The 10,528-nt window shown below is 39.4% G+C and overlaps 1 protein-coding gene across 1 annotated transcript in view; it reads right to left on the bottom strand.

Moving 5' to 3' along the window:
- Window positions 1–10,528, bottom strand: part of PDZD9 (PDZ domain containing 9) — a 38,702-nt gene that overhangs the window by 24,309 nt on the left and 3,865 nt on the right. The gene's annotated exons all lie outside the window — the stretch shown is intronic.

Below are 10,528 nucleotides of genomic sequence, written 5' to 3'. Positions count from 1 at the left end.
CTCACACCACATGGAGGGAAGATGGGATCTTATATATAGAAAATTGTGAGAGGAATATAGGGGTGGTCTAGAGGAAGAGTTTGGGGAGGGTCTTCAGGAGAAGTCATATGAAGTCAATGAGTGATTAAGGGTGGGAAGTTGCTGGACAAAGGAGGGATAAAAACTTGGGCAGAGCCACAACTTAAGTCTCATGGCCTCAGGCAAATGCCTTACAGGGGAAGATTCAAGGAGAGCTCAAGGAGCTCCCACAGCCTGCACCTCAAAGATTCAAGGAGAGCTCAAGGGTGTTCCCAGAGCCTTCACCTAATCATTATGTTGGTATTCCAAACTTTGGAAGTTGCCTTTGCTTGGCATTACAACATAATGCACAGATACACACACACACATATACATCCACCTATACATACATATATGTTCCCTTCAACTATCCTAAGTCTCATGAGTTACAGACATTATCTTTCCATACAGGAATATAAATAGTTCAACTTTAATTAAAGTTCCTTATGATTTCTCTTTCCTGTTTACCTTTTCATGCTTCTCTTGCTTCTTGTGTTTGAAAGTCAGTCTTCTGTTCAGCTCTGGTCTTTTCATCAATAATGGTTGAAAATCCTCTATTTCATTGAATTTCTATATTTTACCCTGAAGTATTATACTCAGTTTTGCTGGGTAGGTGATTCTTGCTTTTAATTCTAGCTCCTTTGACCTCCAGAATACCATATTCTAAGCCCTTTAATCCCTTAATGTAGAAGCTTCTAGATCTTGTGTTATCCTGATTATGTTTCCCAATACTCAAATTGTTTCTTCCTGACAGTTTGTGATATTTTCTCCTTGACCTGGGAACTCTGGATTTTGACTATAATATTGCTAGGAGGCGATAGGTGAATTCTTTAAATTTCTATTTTACTCACTGGTTCAAGTTTTCCTTGATAATTTTTTGAAAGATGATGTCTAGGCTCTTTTTTTGATAATGGTTTTCAGGTAGTCCCATAATTTTCAAATTATCTCTCCTAGATCTATTTTCCAGGTGAGTGGTTTTTCCAATAAGATATTTCACATTGCCTTCTATTTTTTCATTCTTTGGATCTGTTTCATAATATCTTGATTTTTCATAAAGTCATTAGCTCTGTTTTAATTTTGAAGGAATTATTTTCTTCAGTGAGCTTCTGAACTTCCTATTCTATCTGGCCAATTCTGCTTTATAAGGCATTCTTCTCCTTATTGACTTTTTTGGATCTCTTTTGCCTTTTGAGTTAGTCTATTTTTTAAGGTATTATTTTCTTCAGTATTTTTTCAGGGATCTCCTTTAACAAGCTGTTGAGTCATTTTTCATGATTTTCTTGCATCACTCTCATTTCTCTTCCCAATTTTCCCTCTATTTCTCTTACTTGATTTTCAAAATCTTTCTCGAGTTCCTCCAAGGCCTGTGACCCATTCATATTTTTCTTGGAAACTTTTGATGCAGGAATTTTGACTTGGTTGTCTTCTTCTGGTTCTGTGTTTTGATCTTCTTTGTCACCAAAGCACGATTCTGTACTCTGATTTCTCTTCCTCTGTTTGCTCATTTTGCCAGTCAGTTACTTGACTTTTAGTCAGTTACTAGCTCTTTGCCATGGTAGAACTCTGCTTCCAGAGTGGAAAGTTCTGTGTCCCAAATTTCTGCGGTTTTGCACAGCTGTTGTCAGAGCTTCTTCTAGGTATCTGCCTCAGAACTGTGAGGAGGACTGCCTCTCCACAGCCTCAACAAGCTCCACCACACCAGCGCTCCTTGTCCCAGGACCACTACCCAAGACTGCATCCCAGATCCAAGCAGGGCAAAGCAAGAAAATCCTGCCTCATGGCCAGCAGATAGATTCCTGCAATTGCCCTCTGGCCAACCTCTTGGTCCCTCCACTATTTGTGAACCTGGAGCTTGGGAAGCAGCTGCTTCCACTGTTGCTATTGCCACCATCACTGCTTTTGCTGCTGTGGCAGCCACCACCACCTCCGTCACCCTGGGGGCAGAGCCCAGACTGCTCTTCTCTCTCCCAGGTCCAACAGAGTTTCCCCACTGACCTTTTACTTTCTTTTTGGTGTTTATGGGTTGAGAAGTCTGGAAACCACCAGAGCTGCCAGTGATTCAGTCCCCTGAGGTCTGCCCCAGCCTGGTCTGTGCTGCCCATCTGTGCTGGCATGGCCCATGCAGGACTGCGCTCCGCTCCCAGCCCAGTGTGGTAGACCCTTCCTGTTGGCCTGCCAGGTTGTCCTCAGCTGGAGAGGTATTTCACTCTGTCATTTTGTGGGTTCTGTAGCTCTAAAATTTGTTTAGAGTCCTTTTTTTTACAATTATTGGAGGTAACTGGGGACAAGCTCAAGCAAGTTCAGGCTTTTACTCTGCCATCTTGGTTCCACCCCCACTTTTTTTTAAACAACTGAAGAAACTGAAATAGAGGTTAAGTGAATTGCTGAGGGTTACCCATTCAGGAAGTTCTGAGGTCAGATTTGACAGATCTTCCTGGCTGTTGGTTCAGTGCACTATGCACTGCACCACCTACCTGCCTCCCACAGCACCTTTTTAAGTCATTCAGTTGTGAGGGTGGCAAAAAGAAATTGGTGAATGACTGAACAAATTATGGTGTGTGAAAATAATGGAATATTACTGCGCCATAAGAAATTACAAAACAGAAAGTTTCATAGAAACCTAGGAAGGTTTGCATAACTGATACAAAAAGAATTGAGAACACAGAACAATTTATATGACAGCAACATAGTCAAGAAAAGAATTAAAGACTTAAGAACCTGATCAGTGCAATGACAAAACAAAATTCCAGAAGATAAATAATGGAACAAACATACTTGGCACCTCCTGACAAAAAGGTGATGAACTCAAGGTGCAGAAAGAGAATTTTTAGGATATATCCAATGAGGGGATTTTTTTTACTTGAATGTGCATATTTGATACTTGGGACATGGGTTATTGGGGGCTTTTTGGTTGTTTTTGTTTTGTGGGGAGAGAAAAGGTAGCAGTAAAAATGAAGAGAAAAGAGAATCATTTAAGAATTTTTAAAATGCACAGAAGAGAACAGAAGGAAGTAAAAAATGGAGACTGAGATCAGTTTTGAAAATAACATGTTGAATATATTTTATACTTAAAAAGAAACACAAACTCTGTAATCCATTCTCAGCTACATGTGTGATCCGCTTTTTCTGTTCTACTTTGTATATGAAAATACTCATCTTATTTGGTTTTTGTCAAGTTCAGGATAAAAAAAATACATGGAGGGGGTGGTATGAGGGCAGCTTTAACAACTCTCCTCCCACAAAGAGTCTGAGCCTTTTATGGAAGGTAAAAATTACACAGTATTCTTTGAGAAATGCAACCACAGAAATATCACTGTTCAATGATCCTCTGATTATTAACATCAAGTTAAGCATAAAACAAAGACATATTCCTTGCCAGTGACATGGAGAATGTCTTGGTCAAGGTTCAAATGGGAGAGGGTTTCCACATAGATGACAAGATTTGTCAGACACTCCTATTTGCTAAGGTATTGTGATGACTTCATTAAGACCCAGAATAATATAGGATCTCCTGAATTAGATCCATGGTTGCTCAAAAGTGATTCACTTAACGATTCAAAAAGCAAAAACTAAATGAACAAAAAATGGCCAACTACTCCATTACTACCCCCCAAACATACTTAAGCTGTATTTTCTGCTAAGAAGCTTATCTTTATAAAAAGCATTGTACTTAATTTTTAGGAAGAGTAAAGAAGCAGCCTGGTATGGTGGAGAGAGCACTAGACCTGGAGTCAGATTACTCCATAAGGAAAGTTAAGCACAGAATCAAAGCTTTCAAATTGTGGTGCTGGAGAAGACGTTTTAAGGTCCCTTGGACAGCAAACAGATAAAATCAGTCACTACTTAAAGAAATTAATTCAAACTATTCATTGGAAGGACAAATACTGAAGCTGAAACTTATCTATTTTGACCACATAAGAAGACAGAACTCACTGGAAAAAAAAAACCCTGATGTTGGGAAAGACTAAAGGCAAAAGGAGGAGGGGATAGCAGAGAATGAGATATTGTAATGGAAGCAATGAACATGAACTTGGACAGGCTTTGGGAGATGATGGCAGATAGAATTCTTTGGTGTGCTATGTACGGTCCATGGGGTTACAAAGGATCATACATGACTGAATGACTGACCAACACCATTACCAACCCATAGATATGGCTATATTATCTCAGCCCCCCGGGTCTCAATTCCCTATTTATGTATCCAGATAGGGTTTATCTGAGTACTTTGTGTAGGGTGTGTGATTACCTGAATAAAATATACCAGCCTTCATCCATTGACTTTTTAACTTGTTCGGTCTCTCTCTAAGTCCATAAAGTAGTCTAAGGTATGTATTTTAGAACATCTCTCTCTAGTAAGATCACTCCTACATGACCTGAGCTGAGAAACATTTTTCCCTTTTGGGTTTCCCTCTCTTAATCTCAAACTGGGCTTTTATTGGCTTGGACTAAAATGACTATAAATAGCTTTATATTTCAACAATACTTTCAAATAGCACAAGATTATACACAACATAAAATAAAGTAGGTCTCTATTCCCTCCCTACAGGTTGGTGTTTTGGAGATTTTTCTCTCAGGGAAACCATGTGTCCTAGATCTGTTCTCTCCCCAACAAATGAATTTACCTTAAAAATAGTCATTTGGGAGTATTTTTCATGCTACTTATCTCTGGTGCTTTTTGTGGCTTTGGGTACCAAAACTACAAAATTACTTCAGTGATGGCAATAAGTAGTTGGAGGAAATAATGAATTTTGAGAAGGCCTAAGTCATTGAATTACTTAGCCTCAATGCCAGGTCACACTACCAACATAATGGAGGAATGGAAATTTCTCCAGTCCTCAAACCTCTCTAAAATGGGAATAATGTGTAAGAGATAAAGCAATTTCATTATTTCCATCATCTAGGACACAGAGAATCCAAACAAGCTGAAAACTCAAAGAACAACAGGGTAGGCTAATCCCTACCTTATGTGCTCCCTCAGCATCCCCTCCCTCACCATCCACCACACTCCTCCATGTAGGCTACACAAGCTGACCCACATGCTTTCAATAGAACTCAACTCTATACTCCATGTCCCCTCTCTCCTAGCAAGGTGGCCTCTTTGATTATCTAGTGCCACTGAGATTGAAATGGCAGAGATTTTGCTCAGCTTGTGATAGTGCTGCAGTGTTCTGTAGCACAACAGAGCTCTGCCAGATAATGGGAACAGAGGGAACAGGAGAAAGATACATAGATGTATGGCTATGTGGCACTCCACTAAGCCCAAGGGAAAGTGCCCAACATTCTGATAGGGCTAAATCTATTCCCTCAGAAGTCACCTGAGGGGGCCGGCCAGGTAGCACAGCGAGTAAGAGCACCAGCTCCAGTGTTGGGATGACCTGGAGATCAAATCCCGGGCTCAGACACTTAACACCCACCCAGAAACACCTGGCCGTGTAACCTTGAGCAAGTTACTTAACCCCAATTGCTTAGGGGTGGCCAGGTGGCTCAGCAAGTAAGCGCACAGGCTCCAGTGTTGGGATGACCTGGGGATCAAATCTGGGCTCAGATACTCAGCACCAAACCCAGAAATAACTGACCGGTTAACCTTGAGCAAGTTACTTAACCCCGATTACTTAAAAAAAAAAAAGTCACCAGAGGCAAAAACTGAGGTTAGTGAACCAGTAATTGTGCAGTATGGGAGGAGGTCAAGACACTTGAGATCCAGCCCCCAGGAAAACTGTCATCAAAGAATGTATGGGCTGCACAGCAGAAATAATTAGCAGAACAGATCTTATATCCATGATGGCAAGTCTCAACAGAGAGAATAGCTGATTAGGAATGCAAATACAGAGAAGTGAAGGACAATAGGGGAAGGGGGAGAGGAAGCAATAACATTAAAAGTAAGAAAATCAAATTGATATGTCCTCCATTTTTGTAATCAGTTCTATTCTGTATCACTGTCACATTTCTTTGTCTCTGAGTTGAGTTTATAAGTTCAGATTTCCTCTCTGAGCTAATTAAGTTTAGAAGTTCAATGTTCCTACTAATCACTGTTCTATTCTTGTGTCAAGGAAATCTGTTATCCTTGAAGGATGCAGGTGGATGCCAGGTATGTTTGGTCTATTATCTCTGCAACACTGGCTGGCCTTCAAGAGAGTCTAGTCTGTTATCAACGTGACACTAACTAGCCATGCAGGTGGACACCACCAATGAGCTTTCCACAGTGACAAGACAGAAGGAGGGTTTGTAGCTAGCCCTGCATTCCAGACTTCCATCCAATCATGTTATATTCCCACCTATGGTGTTGCCTTCTAGCTTTTGTACGTTCCTCCTTTTGTCCATAAAAATGATCTGCCTCATTTAAGTATTTTGGCCTGTTGAAGAGCTAAAAACCCTTTATTGGTAATTGCTAGCCTTACCAACAAAATGAATATGCTCAGAACTTTGTGCCTCAGTTTACCTTAATTTCAGTTGAAACAAAAACATGATCTCCATACAAGCAAAACATTGACAAAACATTGATCTCAAAGACAAGATACACAGAAACAACTTCAGGATTATAGGACTCCTAGAAGAACCCAGTAAGTCAAAAACCCAAACAACACAATGCAAGAAATAATACCAGACAACTGCCCAGAACATCTGAACACAGAAAATAAAGTGTTAATTGAAATAATCAATAGATTACCTCCAGAAAAATCCCTATGCTGCAAACTTCAAGTCATCTAACAGTTAAATTTAAGAGTTCTATTAACAAGCAAAAAATATTTTGCAAGCAACCAAGAGAAAGACCATCAAATATAAAGGAAAAGAAATTCAAATAACACAAGACTATCCTACACTTACAAGAAACCACAGGAGGGGGGTGGCTAGGTAGCACAGTGAATAGAGCACCAGCCCTGGAGTCAGGAGGACCTGAGTTCAAATCCGACCTCCGACACTTGACACACTAGCTGTGTGACCTTGGGCAAATGACTTAATCCCAATTGCTTTGCCTTCCCCCCTCCAAAAATATAAATAAATATACTTGAGGAGATAAAAAAGCAGAAGTCAAATAGAAGTGATGGTGGAGAAACAGTCCTGAAACAACATGGACTAAACCTCACAACATTCTGTCTATAAGTGAATCAATATTTCTTGTGAAATTAAATTATAGAATAAGAGGGCACATAAAAAGGAGGAAGTAGAAGAAAAAATGTAATGTAATCATGTCAAAGTATAACAGTGAAGGAAAAGTAACTCCTATTACTTTCTTTCCCCTATTACTAGGAAAAAGAGAGCCTACAAGACAACGGAGAAAGGGAGAAAGAAAGGGGGAAACTCTTGTTTCGCTTGTGGGAGGGGGCACCATTGGTAAATGCTCCTATAAAAGAAGAGAGATATTCTGTAAAGGGTGTCAGAGATCTTAGAATGGATATTATCTTCATGGATTTGAGATCCATGAGAGATCCATGAGAGAGATCACTTATTGAGGAGGAAAGAAATCAGGCAACTGGCACCAGTGTAAGGGCATGGACCTAGGAAAGAGAATTTGAGGCAGATTGGAGGGGGGGAATGACCAAAGGGAGGACAAAGGTCAATAATGAACTGTACAATCAGGGACATTGTAGGAAGATTCATACAATGGGGCAATTTTCTCTCACCTTCAGGAACTAGTAATTCTCAGAGTAAGGTACAATAGGGGGAAAGAAAGGATGAGGGAAAGGGCAAAGTCTACAGGTCAATAACAGAAACCATTCAGAAGAGGGAACCCAAAGTAGATAGCTCAAAGTTTTGATTCTATTGATAAATAGAGCTTTAGACAATAAAGGACTAAATAGATATAAGAGCTATGAATCACAAAATAAAGTCTAGAATACACAGAAAGGGAAGAGAATGAAGAGAGTGAATAAAAGAAATCCTTTTTAGAAAAAAAGGTACAGGGACGGCTAGGTGGCACAGTGAGTAGAGCACCGGCCCTGGAGTCAGGAGGACCTGAGTTCAGGTCTGACCTCAGACACTTAACACAAAAACTATCCACGTGACCTTGGGCAAGTTACTTAACCCCAAATGCCCTCCAAAAAGAAAAGAAAAAGGTACAGAAAATGAAAGGTAATGAACAAAACAAGTTGTAGGGGAAGAGACAAAGAGACAAATTAAATTTGACTATTTAATGGGGGGGGAGGGAAGGAGACAAGAAATCAAGGATTAAATAACTAGTTAAAAGCAAGCAAGAAAAAAGGAAATAAGCCAGATTCTAAAACTAGTGAAAAGGATCACAAACGGAGATAAGGTAGGAAGAGAAGGGTTGAAGGTAAGGAAAAAAGAGATAGTGGGAATAAGGTTGTTTTAAAATAGATTAAGCTAAAATAACTGGAGACAAAGCACTGTGTTTATAGAAGGGGGGTGGGGAATCCCAATTTTGAGAAAAAAATTAAGACAAATAGAGGAAAAAACCAAACTCTCACAACTTTAAATGTGAGTCAATTTAAAAATCCAATAAAACAAAAAAAGAGTGACAGATTGGATTAAAAAAAAAACACTTCACAATATGTTGCTTACAAGAAACACATTTTTAAAACAAAGACATACACAGAATAAAAATGAGGGTCTAGGGGAAAAAATTTAGCATGCATCAAGTGAATCCAAAAGAACAGGAGTTGCAAACATACTATCAAAAAAAGAAAAAACAAACATTCAAAACATAAAAAGGAAACAACCGAGGAAACAATTTTATGCTAAAAGGTACCCCAGACAACAAACACTGTAAACATTAAACTTAACATGCTCCAAGTGCCTTAGCATCTAAAGTCATAAAGAGAACATAAACTGAGCTACAATAATACATAGACAGTAGCACAAAAGTGACAGGAGAATTCAATGTCCATCTCAGTTTTTGATAAGTTTAACAGAAAGATAAAGAAAGGGAAAATATAGAAACAAATTGCTAATAAAATTAGAGCTAAAAGATTTAGGATATCTTCAAAATGGGACTATCTCAGCATCACACAGAACTTCTTACAAATATTAACCATGTATTAGGGCACAGAGATATTGCAAACAAATGTAAAAAGACTGAAATAGTAAATACATCCTTTGTGGACATAGTGACATAAAAATAGCAGTGGGTTCAGGGACCACAAATGAAAGACACAGACCCAAATGGAGACTTAATGAAATCCTAAATGAATCAAAGAACAAATCATTAAAACAATAATTATGTGAAAGAAGATTGTAAAATGAAACAACACACCCAAATCACTGGGATGAAGCTAAAGCAGTCCTCAGGGGAAAATCATATCATTATAAATGTTTGTTGTTATTCAGTTGTGTCTGACTCTTCATGACCCCATGGATCATATTATCCATGGGGTTTTCTTGGCAAAGATATTGGAGTGGTTTGTCATTTCCTTCTCCAACGGATTAAGGCAAACAGAGGTTAAGTGACTTGCCCAGGGTCACACAGCTAGTTATTGTCTGAGGCCAGATTTGAACTTAGGTCTTTCTAATTCCAGGCCCAGCATGCTACTCACTGAGCTATCAAACATACATTAACAAAATAAAAAGAAATGATTAATAAAACTAAGTGTGCATTTTTAAAAATGAGAAATCCAATGATCTAGGTGGTAGAAGAATGGGAAGTAAAATGGTTGGACAAGTGAAGTGAATTTCCTCCACAGCAGATTAGAGAAAGCAGCTTTGGACTGGACCTCAATCTTTTAGCCAGCTATGGTGTGCTCTGTGCTCAAGTCACTGGGATCCACTCAGATTTTTCTCTGCCTCCATACACTTTCTACTATGCCATTAGGTCTCAGTTACTGTTGCTTTACTTGCTTTTTGACACAAGAGTAATATCTAGCCCCTCAATTCCTTGCTAGCTAGACAAGAGAAATGTAGGGGACCACTGTAGTTCACTTTTCTTCTCTTGATCTTGTGGGTTCTCACTTTCTTGGTCACATGGCTTCTTGATGGAAGAAAGTTCCTCAAGGCAGATAATTAGAGAACTCTGTGTAACACCAACAAGATTCCCACCTCATCAGGTATCTATGGCAATGTTGTTGAGGGGTGGGGAGTAGGATAAGATGATTTCTAAAGATCTTATGGTGTATTAAATCTTAAGAGGGGTTAGGTAGTATCTCTTTTGGTCTTCCCTGAAACTCCTTCTCTTGGTCCACAGATCACAGCAATTATCACCATAAAGCACCCCCCCCCCATTTATAGTTTGTGGTTTCAAGTATTGTACCTTTTGGGGTGCCTTCTCTTTTTTTGCCTTTTTTTTAGGGGGAAGGCGGGGCAATTGGGGTTAAGCGACTTGCCCAAGGTCACATGGCTAGTGTGTTGAGTGTCTGAGGCTGGATTTGAATTCAGGTCCTCCTGCCCTGGGTGCTCAATTCACTGCATCACATAGCCACCCCATGTGCCTTCTCTTTTCTCCTAAGTACCCTGGAGCATTCTTCCTCTTATTGCCATAAAAAGTCTCCTGGTTTATCTCCTGTCTGAATAAAAAAAGCTA

The sequence above is a fragment of the Petaurus breviceps genome, unplaced genomic scaffold, assembly GCF_028583685.1.
Source record: "Petaurus breviceps papuanus isolate PSGF00001 unplaced genomic scaffold, PetGlider_PUasm1.0 175, whole genome shotgun sequence".
NCBI classification, from domain to species: domain Eukaryota; kingdom Metazoa; phylum Chordata; class Mammalia; order Diprotodontia; family Petauridae; genus Petaurus; species Petaurus breviceps.
This window is presented reverse-complemented; position numbering and strand designations above follow the sequence as displayed.